Consider the following 18,042-nt stretch of genomic DNA (forward strand, 5'->3'; position numbering starts at 1 on the left):
ACATTTGAGACGAAGTTGATACCTGCGCTATAAATGAGCAACAATACTGTAAAATGTTCATGTGTGCATGTAATTGTGATGTTCTTAGTGATAAAATTATGGTAGACGTGAAGTTCTCACATAATGTGACATTTTCTCAGAATATTGCAGTAAATTGTCTTTGAATGATTTCAACAGTGGAGCATAAAACTGCTCTGCCAAAATACTGAGTTTGGAAACGATAAGCATCCCGTCCACAGCAGACGATCAAATCACTCTTAAGTGTAACTCAGTTGTTTTCATACCCTTAGTAATGTTTGGTGCGGACAATTGTTTTTTTTTCATCATAACTGTTGGTGAGACTCACAGAGCCGTCTACTTTCTGCCGGAGACGCAGGTGTGCTGGTGTTACTGTAGTTATGGCCAGACTCCGATGTCTCTGTTGGGAGTTATAGATGAGTGTTTTTTATGAATTTTGTAGTTAATGTCAGTTGTATCGGGCTGTTGGACGGGCACCGCAAAATTAGGTCACCGGTGGTTAGACCACAGACAGCGTGAAAGAAACATTGGCCTTGTAGCGTCTGTTCAGCGGTCAACTGTTTCTCTGTTATTTATTCACTCGTCTCATTAGCCTCTTTCATCTTTGTCTCTTTTTCCTTGTGATGTGTCACACAAGCCTCGCACATACATTTTCTTTCTCGATTTTCTTCTTGATTTCTTTCTTGATTTGTACTGTTTGACCTTGTAAAACGCGACAGGAAATCAAAATATGAGGCCGCAGCCTGTTCCTATTCAAGTATGAATGTGAAGGTAAATGCTTACAAATGCAGTCTTCCGGGAAATAAGTGCTTTGTTGTTGGTTCGGTTTGTAGAGTTCATTTTAAGTTGATTGAACACGCCGATGTTTGTTTACTGCAAATAAGGACTTCTTAAAAGTGCCTTTGTCCCCTGTTGGTCTTTGTGGGAACTGTAAGTGTTTGTAGCTCATCAAACAACCCAGATTCAACAAGAGAAAATTCTGCCTCACAATGCTGATTATTCTCTATTTGACTCATTTATAGTTTTGTCATTTAGCTTACACTATTATCCAAAGTAACTTTTAATAAGCACAGTCCAGCCTGACATAAAGCATCTTGCTCAAGTTCACCCCCTCACAGTTGTCATGAGGGCCAAAATTTATTTAGAATAAAAGCAACCCCCTTTAGTCAGCTAAATAGAAGTACTGTGTCTCTGTTGTCTTTTAATTATACAATATGTGATACACTGATATTTAAATTTATATAATATTGGGGATTCATAAGTGCAAAACTAATACACAAATAAAGACGATTCAGAATATTGCCGCAAAAGTGATCTTCAATGAACCGAAGAGAGCACACGTCATTCATCTCTTCATTTAGTTAAATTGGCTCCCTATAGTCGCTCGCATCAAATTCAAAGCTCTGCTCTTGGACTGCAAGAGCACCACTGGTTCGGCAGCCCCATATCTTCACCCACTAATACAGACTTATGTACCTGCCAGATCCCTTTTTACCCCAAAGATCAGCAGATTCTGTAGCCATCAGAAAACACATCTCTTCCGTCAGCACCTGACCCATTAGTTCTGACTTCTATTTCTTTTCAACTCTTTCTTAAATAATAGTTTTTTTCTACTTTCTACTCTTTCTCTCCTTAAAAAAACCCAAAAAACACTTTACTGTAGAAGGCTTTATAATACCTGTTTTTTCTGCGCTTATGCTTTTTGTTGTCCTGATGTTGGTCCAATTGCTTCCATTGTTTACATCATCTGTAAGTCGCATTGGATAAAAGCGACTGCTAAATGACTAAATGTAAATGTACCTAATCTCAAACATTCAAGCATATGCCATTATATCAAACAGGTTGAGATCATGCAAAGCATTTCAATTCAAGTGAAGAAAAACTTTGAAACAGTAGAATGTTTAAAATATGTTATGTGGGGAAAAATATAATTAGGGCAGCATATACAAAACAAATTTTTTTGGAAATGTTTTCAAAAGAATGGCTAAATTTTTTTTAAAAAGTAGAACGTATGAGTCCAAAGCAGGTGGGAACACCATACAAACTCTTAAAAAGCAGACGTTATAGACAATATATGTATTTTTTATTTTTCTAATCACAACATTATTTCCAGTTACATTTGTTTTATTCTATAGTTTTGAGTTTGTGGAAAGTGGGGAAAAAGTATAAAAACAATGAGTTTATCCAGATTTCCACAGGCGTGTCACAATATTATCAAAAATAATGTCAATACCTGTCATCATTCCAAACACCTGTCGCTTTCCATGCTGGCTACCTCAAAAATCAACAGCATCTGTCTTGTTTCTTTTCCTCAGGATTTGAATGCTTTGTAAAATGGCTGCTATCACAGGAACTCTGAATGCATCACACAATGCATTTAATGCAGGTAAATGCAGCTTCCTCGGCATCACTGCATGACACACGCCATAAGCAATCCTTCACAACATATATACTAGTCTTCAGCTACTTTTCTTTGAGGGCCAGATTCGAAAAGTATAAATAGGATGTGGGCCAGTATTTACCATTTATTAATTTCTTCTGTTTCTTTGCATTTCTGTTATTTATTGCGTTTTGTTCCTTCTATGCTGTTTTTGTTGCTGTTACTTATAGATCATATATTAAAACATACACACAAATATTGCATACAATATTTCTATCACATCTTCAGGTAAATTCCAATCACACTCATATAATGTGAGTTCTGGGGGAGATGAACAGCTATTTTTCGTAAATATAGCCGTTATACATAATGAATGCAGTAGTAAAAACAACACAGTTTTCCCCTTATCTGAGACAACTGGACTTTTAAAGATGTGGCGTCTCAGGAGGACGTGCATTTAAAGCACACCGTTCTTAAATTCTCTTAACTTATTTGAAATGTTAAGGCGGGGCAGATAAAGATGATTGACGGGCCGCATCTGGCCCGCAGGCCGCCAGTTGACTAGCCCCGATATATACTGTAAAATATGATTTATATTTGATCTACATTTTAACAGAGGCACTTTGGAGAACTTGGAAGTACATTAACACTATTATTTTATTACTGCACTACGCCACTTTCAAGATTGAGCTGAATATTTATTTCTGTAGCTGTGAATGACGTTTCAGAAGCGTTACATTGCAATTTGCACCAGAAGTGTTGTTGCCAGAGATGTTTTGGCTGCGAGGCAAAAAGGCAGGAAAAACATCTTTAATATCTTCGTAGCAACACTTCTCCAGGGATCAGGCCTGTAGCTTATCACCGAACCCTGACAACTTTTCATTTTCCTGGATGGAGCTCAGAGTGGCATGACATTGTTGTCTTTATTTACGCATTTGTCTGACACGTGTTCCTTCATAGAACAGATACATCCTGATTGAACAGAACGTGCAAATGTGGAACGGATGCAAACATCTCAGCACGAACTCCTGATTGGCTGGGAATTACGTTCATGAGGTGTTTTGAGCACATGGATGTCTGGATGTACCACAGCGCATACACATCTTTGCATGTTACTAGCAAAACAGATCGGAAGGTTTCAGAGGTTGCGATTCACAGCCTGAAAAGCGCGTTATCAGTAAACAACAGTTCCCGCTGTGACACACACTTAAAGGGTGATGAAGTTTGCAATGCGGTGACATTTTTGCTCTGTTATCTTTGTTTTCATGCAGTTTCCTCAAAACTGTGAGAGAGGTCACTTCATCATAAACGGCATCAGACAGCAAAATATCACAGAATATTCTGCTTATCACAAAAAACTGTTTAAAGAAGCAGCAGAATACAATTTGTCAATATTTACTCACCCTCACTTCATTCGGAATCTCAATGACTGTCTTTCTACTGAAAAATACACAATTTTAAGTTGTGAAGAGTAGACGCTCTTTTTTAAGGCGACAATGGGGCCTGAGGCTTAAAGTGATAGTTACCCCAAAAATGAAAATTCTGTCATCATTTATTCATTTCAAACCTCTATGGCTTTCTTTCTTCTGCAGAACACCAAAGAAGATCATTTGAGGAATGATGATAACTGAACGACGTTACCCATTGAATTGCATTGGTTTTGTATCCAATAGAAGTGAAAGGGTACCGCCATTGACCGTTTACCACGAATCCAGACTCGAAAAAGGACGCACAAGTATAAAAAACAAATCAATTGTGGTACATATGCTAGGGCAGCTGTTGAGACTTTAACCACACTTTTAACAGCAATTTTAGTCGGTTTCTCATAGAAATATCATCAGACAGCTTGTTATAATAACCGGGAGACACATGAACCATGTCTATGGTGCTTCTGTGTCCTTTTTAAAAACTAAGAGCTTCAGTCCATATATTTTGTATCTGCAAAGAAACTTACACTCATAGCACAAGGGTGAGTAAATGATGACAAATTTTCATCTTTCGGGACCCTGTATCTTTAAAAACTCTTAGCACAAGTACACTTATGTGCATGAAAAAATGACCAGACAGCATATTATGCCAACCTAACCCAATTTGTATTTTTTACCAGCGTTATTTTGTGGTCTGCCTGGGCGGGTAAGATAACACACATTGTCCCTTGTGTGGCTAATAAGAATATATGAACACAACATCGGCCAGGGCTGGTTAAGAGCATTTTCGCAGTACATGGGTAAAAGAAAACAAACACGTTAAAACCAACGTGCCAAATCCATCAGGACCAAGCCGGCCACTCATGGAATCCCTGAGTACACTGGTTATCATGCAATGCAAACAAATGCTCTGAGGGAATAGATGAGAGCGAGTAAAAACAGAAGCTTCACTTCAAAGAGGCTTTAGTCTCTGACTGCACCGCTCAAGGTGATTTAGTTAAATAGTTCAATGGGAGAGAAATATCCAATGTTATGCACCATAAAAGGACAACAAGGCAGAATAACTCGAGATTTAATCTATTACGCCTCGTTGGAAGTTCAATATTGCGGACGCATTAACTTTAACATCATCTTTATTCTGTTAGTTTGAAAAGTAAGATCTGTCTTTGGCAATAAAGTGTATATTTAATATTTAAGTATATTTAAGTGTATATTTGTATGTTTAATGCTTCATTCAAACAGAGTTGAAAGGGATCGTTCACCCAAAAAGTCTTTCATCAATGACTCGCCCTTTTTTTATTTCAAACCTCTGTGGCTGCAGAAGAAGACATTTTGAAGAATGTCGGTAACGGAACCACGGCGGTACCCATTGACTGTTGTTCTGTGTCCATTCAATAGAATTCAAAGGGCCATCGCTGCGCTGTTGTTCAGTTCACAACATTCTTCAAAATATCTTCTTCTGTGTTCTGCGGAAGAAAGAAAGTCATACAGGTTGACATAAGGATGATAACAGCATATGTTTCATACTATTAATAGATAAAGTCACAAAAGTCATTGTACTGGTCTAAAACATTCACAGAAATTGTGACAAAAGCAGAAGGTAAAAATGATGAATGATGTTTCCAAATAAATCAAATTGAATAATCTCTGCTTACTCTAATTGATTTTTAAAGCTAAATTTGATATAATTTTGCATTAGAATAATTACAAATGGATCATCTATCATTGCCATGACAGTATATGCTGTAATGAAGGCTTTCTGCTATAGTCAGATCAGAAATTCGAAAAGCCTTGTATCCCGACAGGACCACACAAACACAGATTGTCTCTTTGTTCCTCTGTATTCCTCTTAATCAAAAAACCAAAGCCTGCAGCTTTAATCTTCACAAACAGATAAGCGACAAAAAACAACACCAAATCACTAAGCTTTTGTCCAGCATGATGTTTGATGAGGAATGTGCTTTGACCTGGACAGCCCTCCGCTGGAAGCACATCTAAATCCACTACTGCTCTTCAGATTGATGAGAAAGCCCGCAGGTGAACGTCTCTGCTGATTTGTCTCCTTTGTTTAATACGGACGGGGCTGTATGCAGACAAGAGAGGGGTTTATCATCTTGATTAATACGTGCGGTCTAGTGACTTTCACTTTCTCGAAGCATCTTTCTCTTTGTTTGCTGTATTGTTCTTTTAATGCTATATGATAAAGTCAGTTTGGAGATTGCAATGCATAAAATGTGGAGTAAACAGTCTTAAATGTACAATCCACCTGATCGTGAAGTAAAATACAGTTTCCCATGTGTGGCCCTCATAGACATTGTTGGCAAATAGAGAGTGGGTGGTCTGCGGGTGCGTCGTCCGACACTAAATTTCTTTCACTTTAACATCGGGTCTTGAATGCTCCGAGGGCGGTTTACTCCGCTGCCAATAACACGTGGTGAAGAATCATTCCTGTTATGGCACTGTCTGAGCTTCTTTCACCCTTTGAGATTTGTTTTATTGCACTGACCGTGCTGGAGAATGCTGACAGCAGTATTTCTTAATGAAACAGCCTCATTTACTTCAGCTATAATTTATCCCACAGGGTGCATCTCTTTCTAAAAAGGGTTTCGGAGACAGAACTCTAAAGAAGTCAAATATCCTTAAGCAACGATGGCGCAGATAAAACTCGGAGAGGCACGCTGTGTTCTTTTAACAGTATTAGAGTGAATAATGACTTTGTGTATGTCTGGATGCTTTGTGGGTGGTGAGATACAGCCTATAAAGACACAGTGCATTACAGTTTCTGTATCCTTATCACTTCTATGGCTGTACAGAAAGTTAACTGTATAGACCGTCAACTGAGAAATTTGGAGAAATTAATTGGTCAGAGCTAAATCATTTATGTGAATGGTGACTTTGCCCCAAACAATTTGGGACCGTTTTTGGAATATTAGAGCGTATTTTCAGTCTTTCGCAAAGTATGTTTTGTTTTAATTTTGAACAGAATATTGATTTCTTGTATTGACCGTAACAAACATATACATATTTTTAAATAAAATCCTTCCTAAATGTATATTGATGTATATTTACTTTCTTGTGTTGAACTCAATTTTTTATTCATAAAATATAAAACAATACATAAAGTTGTTTTCCAAAAGGTTGAAGTTCCAAGAAAACACACATCCATCATAAATAACAGGCAAAATGATGCATGAGAAACTAATGAAATTAAAACAAATCAAGCATTTCAGAATTCTAAATTTAGATACAATATCATTTATTATAATTTATAAATATAAAATTTAGAATCTCATTGGTTTTTTATACTGTATGTACATATGGAACCAAATATAAAGTGTCAAATGAAGAGTTTGGTTCCAAAATGATTTTTATTAAATCATGTTTTTTTATGGTGCATTCCAATTAATATCAATCAAATTGCAGTTGGTATGTTTTGATTTGATAAAACACAATAAAAGCATCTCATTTTGGAACCAAACTCATCAAATAGTTTTTATAAAGAATACTTCAGATGAAGTTATAAACATCTCTGATGTTATAAGGGTAAATTATGACAATTTTCGTTTTTGGGTGAGCTACCCAACACAGAAGGTTCAAATCAATGTTATATAGGTTATTTTCAACATTGATTTAACATTAAATCAATTAATTTCGCAATCTAGAAATCTACGTCTTAATGGATAAAAGTCAACGACTCATTGAAACCATCCGGATCAAATGTTCTCTTTTTCATACAATTAACAGACACCATAATCCAGATTCATTTGATTATATCAGTTTAGTTTTCTGGTAGCCGAATCCACAACTAAAGCACATCATCTGAACATAAATCATATGCATTTTAATAAGATGTAAACTGAAATCAAACAATGTGGTAAAAACAAGGGATATTAAAGCGTTGTCTTAATTATTTAATATATACAAATTATAATGGAAGGATTAGCATTGAAATACAGTTTAATTCTCTGTAGTGGCAGTGGCAGATGAACATTAATTTAAACGATTTCTACAGGGAAAAACACTTTTTAATCGCAATGCATTAAAAGTTTGGCCTCCACCAAAAGCCACGGCAGTCAAAGCGCTCTGTCAAGCCGAGATCTGGCACAATTTGAGAATTTGAAGCGAACTCGCACAACTGACAATAGACTAGCTCTGCTTCAGAATGAGGGGTGCCCCCTGTGTGCGAGAAGAATTAGACTTCCTTCCTAAATGAGTGTGGTGTTTACTGCAAATTAATTACAAAACAACCTGGTAATTAGATTCAGAATCCTCCGCCTCGGAGACAAAGAGACTAAGACTTGTGGTACTGAAGCTGAGGGGACGTTGTGCAGATGAGGCTGAGTGGTGGGCTGTCGAAGGACTGGCTTTTGAGCCATGCCATGATGCTTTACACAGGTGCCAGTAAAGACGAGTGGAAAATAGAAAGAGAAAATCCGTAGGCGGAGTATTTTTCTATAAGGACTAGGGCCATCCATCACGGCCCGGGCTGCCCCCACCCAGAAACACACACTGACATGCTCAAATAGTTGTATATACCTTGTGTGTTTGACAGCACGGACCATTGTTTGCTTTCTCATTATCACCTCCATGAGTCTCAATGACAGTAATGCATTGTTAAAAAAGTGCCATGTTGGTGACCACAAACTGACACACGTTGTACAATAAGAAGTTGTCATGGGCTGTTTTGTGTCATGGACACAAATCCTTATTTTTAAAGATGTGCTCAACATGGATGTGATGCACAACAATTGTTTCTGTAGAGCAGGATGTTTACAATGTTGATCGCATGTGTTAGGCGCAGGAAACACAGATGTTGAAGAAAATAGAATAACATTTGGATGAAGTAGTGTATCTTTAACAAAAAATATTTGTTTTTAAAAACACTTGCAAGTCAGTTTTTAAGTTGATCGAACATCACATGAAACAGCTAAAGAACAAGTAATGTTCAATGTTTTTTCTTAAAATAAAAAATGGTGTACCAATGATCCTATAGTTAGTACATTAATAGAAAGGCCTGCTGCAAATGAGCAGAGAAATATCAAAAGTGACTTCCAGTTCATTTCAGCACATTAAAACTGTGATAAAATCCAGGTTATTATATCAAAAATAATTTTGGAACTTTTCCTAAATACATGTAAACATATTGCTGTTCAATTGCTTAAAAGTTAATCGTAACTTATTTACAGTATTTGAAGTCTGAAAAAATACTCAGCAACTTTTCTGCTATTTTGACCTGTTTGTCCAGTTTTAATTTTCCGCGCATAAATGCAATTAGAAACAATATATTTATTTGAGATTTGGGAGAAATATTGTTCACAGAATTAAACAAAAAGGATGGTTTAACCTAAACACATACCTATAAATAATACTTTTTAAAATGATCTTGAAATGGTCTCGTGATTTTAAACTACACTTTAGAACTTTCCTAAAAATATATTAGCTAGAGGCTTTTTGAATTCTTCCGCCACCTGCTGACGTTCAAAGTTTAGCCTTTTGTTTTCCTCTTACATTTAATATACGTTTGTAAGTGAGAAGTAGAAAGTCACAATGACAGCTTTGCACTGCTTTGTTTGTTAAATGCTTGGTAATTCTCTGGGTAGTTCCATGTAAGCTGATATAAATGAGGACTTCTCTCTAGGCAGCTTGTTTCTGTTTTTATGGGATGACAGTATGTGTGTAATAAAATTAATTTAGCAAAGAATGAAAAGGGTTGCCAGTGGTTTCTAAATTTGTTGTGGGTCTGCTTGCCTGAATGAGTTTGAGACTCCCAGTCCCTTATGACTTTCTGTGCGCTGTTATTAATGTGAAAATAAAACATGTCTTACTACGAAGGTGAATTCAAGTCTTCCTGAACTATTAGTACCCTAAAAAGAAAGAGAGGGTCTAAAAAGTCTTATATTAACATCAAAGAAAATTTAAGAGTAGATTTTCGTCATTTGCAAACATTGTGAATGATATCAAAATTCATCATAGATATGATGAGAGTCAGATTCATTACAGCTGTTTATTTTCTGTTTTGCTTCTGGTAAAGAGCATTTTAGTGGATAATCCTCTTTGATAATTCCCTCTGAAAACATCACAGTAATTTGTTTAATAAGCCCTTCCAGACCTTATTTTGCCTCATAGATGTAATAGATAAATAAAAATGTATTTAAACCTGTTTCTTTCTTCTGTGGAACACAACATTTAAGAAATGTTTGAGTGGTTTTGTGAAGTCAATGGAGGTCAGTGTTATTTGGTCACCAACATTCTTCGAAATATCTTTTGTGTTCTGCAGAAGAAAGAGTAATTTACAGCATTTACAGAACCATCTCTACAAAGTAACAGCTTTTACAACAAAAAAAACTACTCCTCTCAATCATGGTGTTGTAGACTTGTAGGACTTTTAAATATTAAAACAATACTGACTTTTTGTCTTCAATGTGTTGAAAGTAACTGGTCATTCCGAACATCATGCATAAAAAACCTTTTGTGTTCCAGAAAAATGAGGAAGTTAAAAGAACAACATGAAGATGAGTAAGAGATGATTGAATAAAAATGATGTATCTCTAACTGGATGCCTTCATACACTACAGAATGGAGAATGTCTGGGTCTGATCACAAAAGTCTAGCGTGACTGTCCCTTTAAGCACAGAAACATCTGTCAGAGGGTTGCACAGAAACAGTAAGAATAACACATTTCAGATTTACACACTTCAAACTTTAATGTTGATGTTGTGCTTTGGGAAAAGCCCAGTTTCCTCTGAGAAACTCATCTCCTCAGTTGTAATGCAGATGTCTCAGCTGTAGATCTGTCAGTCCCAGAAGTCTCTGAAGAGGAAACTGATGATGCTATTAGTTCAAATGTTTTAAAAAAATTATTTGCATTGAAAAACTTTCTTTGCTACTTTCTCTCTGGCTTTCTCCGTGGGAAAAGAAAGTCACAAATAAGATCCTTTAAAATCTTTTTATTTCTTTTGAGAAACAGATCCTTGTAATCTTCGATCTCCAGTTTTCAAAAATCTGAAATTATCTCACGGTATAAGCATTTCCAACCAACACTTCTAAGATACTGTATGCTATCCACATTTATTTTATACAAATACACATTTTGTTTTTATTTATGCTAATACATTTCAAGAGAAACATCTAAGATGAAGGTGATACAATAGAAAAAGCTAAAAACTCCTGAAACTAATCTATGAAAATATTTTTCTACGGCTTTGAAAGTAGAGCATGACTTAAGACTGATTTTTTATTTGCGTTGCACCTACGCCGTAGCCTCTACTCTGTTGGCTACATGTCGGTTTTCATTTATACTTCTTTCCGAAATGCTTTTAGGTAAATATGACTCTATTGCTGAGTTTCTTGACCTGAGGGAGGGGTTCAATCAGGCCCAATCACAGGGCTTGTGGTCCGCGTAGCATTGACATTTTGGAGAGGTGCACGTCAGGCTACAGCATAGGGTATGTGTCTCTGCGTAGGCCCGACGCAGAACCATAAATTGGGCTTCAGGCCTAAGTCATACTGTACCTGTGCATGACAGCAATCCGTGTCCAGCTCAAGGTCAACATTCCTGTTTGGACTAGTATTCAAGACATTAAGTTTCTGACTTTGGCGACTGAATGGAAGCTCGAGCCACCCCCTTGGCAATCTCTGATGATAGAAGAGTTCTTCTGGAGAGAAACTAAGTCAAACACTTACTAGACTCTCACATTTCTGGTGGTGATATCCTTTAGGATTGACGGGGGCATACTAATATTTTTCAGATGCACCAAGTAGATTTCAATCCACTTCAATTTTTTAAATTGTAGAAAGCTATTTACTTCAGTCATGGTTAGAGAGCAGCAGGCGGCTTCGGCGGCTCCCACAAGTGTCTGATTGTTAACCAAGTGAAAAGATTCATTTGATCTAATTACCCGCTGAGTGTCAAAAACTTTCTGCAATTCATTTTGACCCAACGGGTCTCCGAAGAAGGAAATCACACACCGCAGTGCGTTTTTCCTTTCCAGGTAACACATTCAATGCAGGAAATTGTGCCGTTTCAGCACAGGACGTCAGAATAAGTAATGGGAATAATAGGAGAGACTTGTGGAGAGATTGACGATTAGCATTCGCTGCTGTGAACGCGGAGGCTACTGAATCTTGATAATTGCTTTCACACGTTCCTGGAGGACAGAGATGAGTGAACTACTCTAATGATATCTGTGGCACATTGAAAACAGTTCATGAGAAAGCGTTGGTGAGATTTGTAGAATGGACAGTGTGGAATTCAGATACCATAAAGACACTATGTAGGGCACCCAGTTAGCACAGGTACGTTTGTAAGATGTCTGCTAAAGATCTGGAAAACTTCATAGAAAGAGCAGTATTATGTAAATCATCCTCTTTCTAGATGTATTGCAAAAGAGCAAACATAAAAAAAATGTCTCGCAGATGTAAATGCAGACATCAAATAGACGTCTCCCAGATGTATAAGAGCAAATATTGAAAACGCACGCACGCACATACACATACTCACATTGGTATTTTTGTGTAATTTCCCTCATGGTTTGAAGCGTAGATCTCACAGAATTTATCCGAAAATTCATGCCTAAGGAACAAGACAGCATGATTTGATTTTACTAGAAAATAAGACAAAGAGACATTTTGAGAAAAGTGTTGAGAGAGGGTGTGCGCTAACCGCTTTGGCTCCAACTTCGGCTTATTTCTTTAGACTTTAAGAAGACTTCAATCTTGGTTTAGTTTCAGCATATATTATAGCCCAATTCACGAACGATACATCCATATTTGCTTTCTCAAGTCATATTTATTTCTGTTAGATTACATATTCACGCTCATCATTTTCACATCAGAGATGAAATGAAAGGTAGGTTTTGACTGTAAAGCACAATACCTCTTAATCATCATAAAAAAACTCTAAAAGCAATTAAAGGTCTGAAAGATCAAATATTTTGAATACCCGGTGCACACATTTAACAAAAAAACTTTGCTTGGGTTCTGCTTTATTTCAGGGATTAAGAAATAAACACAATCCATAATGGCATTCTGTTGATTTGCGAATATAATGAAAATGTGTCTGCTTTCACAGTCAATAGTAATAGTATTCTGTCTCTGGAGCCGGCTGATGTTATACTCGTAATCCAATTCATGGGAAAATGTATGTTTTTTCCTATGCTTTCTGATTTTTAATACACATGTCTTAAAGGAAGAGCTCACTCAAAATGTTGTTTTCCTTTATTCAGCCTTTACATTACTTTCTTTCTCCTGTCCAACATAAAAGGAGAGCCAGAAAGTCTAAGTGCTCTTTTATATAATGGAATTGGATGATGGACAAAAAGCACTATAAAAATCTCATAAAATGAGCCTGTGTGTCTCATGTGCTGTATTTCAAGACTCCGTGATAGCTTTGTATGGAAAACAGAAATTATTTAAGTCTTAACATCACGCATCACAGTGACAGCGCTGTCATCAATGTCAGAGCCACAACACAATTGGTTCTCACATGTCAGGTGACCATTTGAATCGGAAGTCTGAATAAAATTGACTGTAAATTGGATTCGAGAGCTACAGAAGATTTCCAGTGAAAAATTGTATGGCTTCTGAAGACTTGGAGTACAGCATAAGCGTCATCAAGTCATGCGAATCTTTCTTGAAGGTTGGCAGTAAGAATGGAACATTTTTTACGGCTACAGGTTATTCTTTCTAAAATACAATATGTGTCTTTTGGTAGAAAAGCTTTTTTCATATTCTCAGTTACAGGAGTGAGCCGGCGGTCAATAAGGCAGATCTCATATATCATCCATTAGATTATATGCATTTGGCAGATGCTTTTATGCGAGTGCATTAAAGATACACGTTTTATATCAATATCTGTGTTCTCTGGGAATCAAATCCATGACTTTGTGCAGCCAGTTCTGGAGCGACAGAAGCTGAGGATGAGATGGTAAAAGACACAAAAAGAAATCCTGCCTTTAATTTACATGAGCTTAACAACAGGAAGAAAATGGCCGTCACAAAAGAGCCAGAATCAATTATTTTCCCTTGTGCACAAATGCTAGATCGCTCAGGCAAACAGCGCTGATGTTTGGCACCCCTATGGAGTTAAACCCCTAAGATCAGTTAAACTGATGTTTATCGGCAGAAGAAGACAAGAGAAGGCCGTGTGCAGACGCTTCTTTATATTTCTTCGACAAAATGACAAAAGCCTGGTTCCTCAGTGCCCCGGTATGCTCTTCACTGCAAATTGCTGTCCATCTGTCCTGGCCGCCTTCCACATCTGCTATGATAGAAGCCATCTGTGGCGCGTGTGTGCGTGTCTTTGTGTTTGTCTTGTCAGATGTTTCCATGTCACTCCGCATTTCCTCGTTCCATACTTGTCTTTTCTTCGAGTCTGGTTAGATCATGGAGTCTGACTGGCCCGATGAGGAACAGGAGGGCTTTGTCTAGTCTCTGACTCATTGCGACGTGAGCGGTTTGCTTCCAGGTTTGACCAAAGGTCAGTGAGTCATCTGAGGTCTTTGAGAGAGGTGTAATAGGGACAGCACAGTACACCGCGTCAGAATGCATGTGCACGCTGCGTGAGTTTTTCAAGGATTGTGAAAGATTGTACGACAATTTTTTGGATCGCTTGGTGTGTCACGCTCATCGAAGACCATGTGTGATATGCGACGTTAATGTATTTTTATTTGAAATATGTATTTGTTTCCCGAACTAAACCAGTAGACATAGAAGTCTAGTATTTCAACAAAACTAGGACGCTCAATACCTGAAGCGTATCTGCTCTGTCAGTGTTGTATTTTAAGAGCCGAAGGCAAACACTGACTTAATGTCGCCCACACGCTCCTGCCCCCATTCTCCTTAAATTAAGCAGTTGCTTCTGACTGAGAGTCTGAAGAGAAAGTGGGCATGCACATCTGTTCAAGTGTTTTAGGATGAATATGTGACAAGCTTATTATTATTCATATTTCAGGACACCTAACTGAACAGTTTATGCTTAAAAATGGTTTAAAAACGGTGCAACAATGAGAATCATGACACCATTTCCTTTTCCTTGGCTCATGTCAATCCAATCCCACATGTTATTTTGTTTGGGATTTTTATACTGATTCTTTCACAAACAGTTTAATAAAAGTGAATAATAAAAGGGCTGTCACGATACACAAAATTACAAAAATAAGCATGAATGGCCAACAGAAATCAGCATCCGAGAAATTTGAAAGAACCATTAACAAAACATGAAAGGGTTCTGAATGACAAACACTGTGTCACTTTTGTAAATCATAATAAATGATGTACACAATATTTTTTGCCACATTCAATTTTTAAGAAAAATCTAATCATTCCAGAAATGTTTTAAATGACTTTTAAACATTTTGCAAAGGGTTGAGATGCTGTAATTTATCAAAAGAACATAATATTTCTTAACGTATTAATAAGTTGATTTAAAAACATAAAAAAATGTAGTCACAATAATATGTTGTTGTGTATTTTTTCAGTCTAAATTTATTTCTGGGTCTGTAAGCGTCTGTCTAGTTTATGGCTAAAACATTTACAGTTTATACAATACACTCCCCAAAAGGATGTGAAAAATAATAACACATTGTTTGGGTTATGCTATTCAACACATTTTGTGTAGATTTTGAGATACCATTTTTTTGTTAAAAGTAACACAAAATGTGTTGTTTTAACACAATCGTTTTAGAGTCTAACAGAAGCTTTTATCCAAAGTTGCTTACAATATAGATTTTATAATTATGTGTTTTCCCTGGAAACTGAAGCAAGAGGCTCGACTTATTGAGCTGCAGAAACAGTAGACGAGCAATTGTTCATGTAGGGAATATTTCAGACACTATTTCGTGTCAGTAATAACTTTGGAACTATTGTGAATTACAAAATACATCTTTAGCTTCAGGAGATTCTCTTTGTCCAGCCCATAACACTAATGTGGCAAGATCAGGTCAGAAAACATTTAGTTTCATGTAATTGACTGACGGGCTGTTTTAATTCCACAAGAATCTTATCTAATCCCTTTCAGTCAAAACCTTACAACTGCTATCCTGGTCTGTTTTACAAAACGACCCCAGATTCCTCTGGTTCATGAAAGACCAAAATATACAGTAATCATTAGACGATCATGATAAAAACGACCCATCTGTGCTTCAAATGGTTTGTTGTACACATGGGGTCGACATGAGGGTTGTTCTTCAGGGCGTGTTATTGTTTTGCATATATTAGTTGGAAGGGATTATTGTTACTCATTTTTATGACAGTCTGCTATAGTCAATCAGAGTAAATCAATTTCATTTCCATCTCGTTGTAGACAGATACAACCTTGATGAGATCGAGGATAGAGTTTCTATGGGATTATTAAATACATAAATGGGATTAAGTAGAGCAATAACAATGCAGCACAGCGCATAGTCAGTTGACAGTAATGCAGTTGCTTTCCCCAATATTTATTGTGAAAATATTTCTCATGTAGTGTGTTCTGGAAAAAGAAAAGATGGTTATTGTTAACAGATAACTAAGTGCTATCTACTTGAATGAACGATTCAACAATTCAACTTGAAATGAACTGAATAAACCTTGTTTTTAAAGCTCAAATAGCATGCACTATACACTAAAATCAGAACCCTTTATGAAATTGAAATGTCACAATTTACCTGAATTAATGTACCATACCATAATAGTTTGCAACTTAGACTGTGTTTTGGTTCACTGTTGTATCACAATGTAGGTTGGCGTGAAATGATCCCCCGCTAACTTTGATCCAAATTTAATCATTAGCTTAATTAGTCTAATAAATTCTGTTTCTTGCAGATGAAAAATTACTGAATGGGGAACACTGATATTTATTCAAATGAAGAGTGCTGCTCTCTTATAGAATTGATAAAGTATAAAACGAAAGGAACTGTTGTGATGAACAGTAAGAATGTGTTGTTGTGTATATCATGAAGGATGACTGATGAGCATCATTGTCTGAACGGACGAGTAAGTCCTACTGATCAGACTGAACAACTGGTAATGGAGCTGGACTTCACTCTTGCTCATAGAGTTGTGCTTTCTACATTTGCATTCATGTATTTGGCAGACACATTTATCAAAAGCTACTTACAATGCATATAAGACATCATGTGCTCCCAGGGAACCATACACACCACCTTAGAATACATATTATCATGCAGTATAAAAACCTGTCTGATATGCCTCATATGAAAATGATGTAGAAAATAGTGATAACGGGTTTTTATAAAGATTATCATCTTAACAGTCTCTCAATGCAGAAGTGCAGTTATAAATTGAATATGAAGTATGTTAGAATACATGGAGGGTTTGGTTCCAAAATGAGATAACTCCGTTTAAAAAAGAAAAGAAAATCACGTTTTTTTATTGTGCATTCAATTAATATCAATCAAACTGCAGTTGCTTTGTTTTGATGTAAGACACACTAACAAAAAAAATACATCTAACTAACACAATGAACCATAATAATAAAATTATGACAATAAAAAAAATGTTTTTTAAAAAATATTAAAACGGAGATATCTCATTTTGACATAAGACATAAGTTTAAACTTGCTTTAGAAATCTTCTTTGAGACTTTCTGTTTGACAATGAAGCACCAATTTATTGTGATAAACCAGTAGCGTTGACAAAGCAACCAGGATGACCGAGTGGTTAAGGTGTTGGACTTAAGATCCAATGGACATATGTCCTCGTGGGTTCAATACCCACTCCTGGTAAGTTGGATCTTAGTGTTTGCTTCTAACCAATTTAGTGAGCCTTACAGACACTTAACTAAACTAATACTCAAGGCTGAACTTTCACTTTGGAAAATGAATACCTCTTTCCAAAATTATCCTGCCACAACCAGGATGACTGAGCAGTTAAGATGTTTGACTTAAAATCCAGTAAACATTAGTTTGAACCTGCCCTGGAAATCTTCTTTCAGACTTCCTGCTTGACAATGAAGCACAACTTTTGTGTGATAAACCAGTTACTTTCACAACAAAACCAGGATGACCGAGTGGTTAAGGTGTTGGACTTAAGATCCAATGGACATATGTCCTCGTGGGTTCAAACCCCACTCCTGGTAAGTTGGATCTTAGTGTTTGCTTCTAACCAATTTAGTGAGCCTTACAGACACTTAACTAAACTAATACTCAAGGCTGAACTTTAACTTTGGAAAATCCATACCTGTTTCGAAAATGCTTCCAACACAACCAGGATGAGACT

At 36.6% G+C, this 18,042-nt stretch overlaps 2 non-coding genes across 2 annotated transcripts; both read left to right on the top strand.

Moving 5' to 3' along the window:
* Positions 1–17,466: 17,466 nt before the first annotated feature.
* On the top strand, positions 17,467–17,549 carry trnal-uaa (transfer RNA leucine (anticodon UAA)). Its single transcript has one exon. It is a non-coding gene; the product is annotated as a tRNA-Leu (tRNA).
* A 270-nt stretch (positions 17,550–17,819) lies between these two features.
* trnal-uaa (transfer RNA leucine (anticodon UAA)) lies at positions 17,820–17,902 on the top strand. The gene has a single exon. It is a non-coding gene; the product is annotated as a tRNA-Leu (tRNA).
* Positions 17,903–18,042: the final 140 nt, after the last annotated feature.

This window comes from Triplophysa dalaica, chromosome 15, assembly GCF_015846415.1.
Source record: "Triplophysa dalaica isolate WHDGS20190420 chromosome 15, ASM1584641v1, whole genome shotgun sequence".
Lineage (NCBI taxonomy): Eukaryota > Metazoa > Chordata > Actinopteri > Cypriniformes > Nemacheilidae > Triplophysa > Triplophysa dalaica.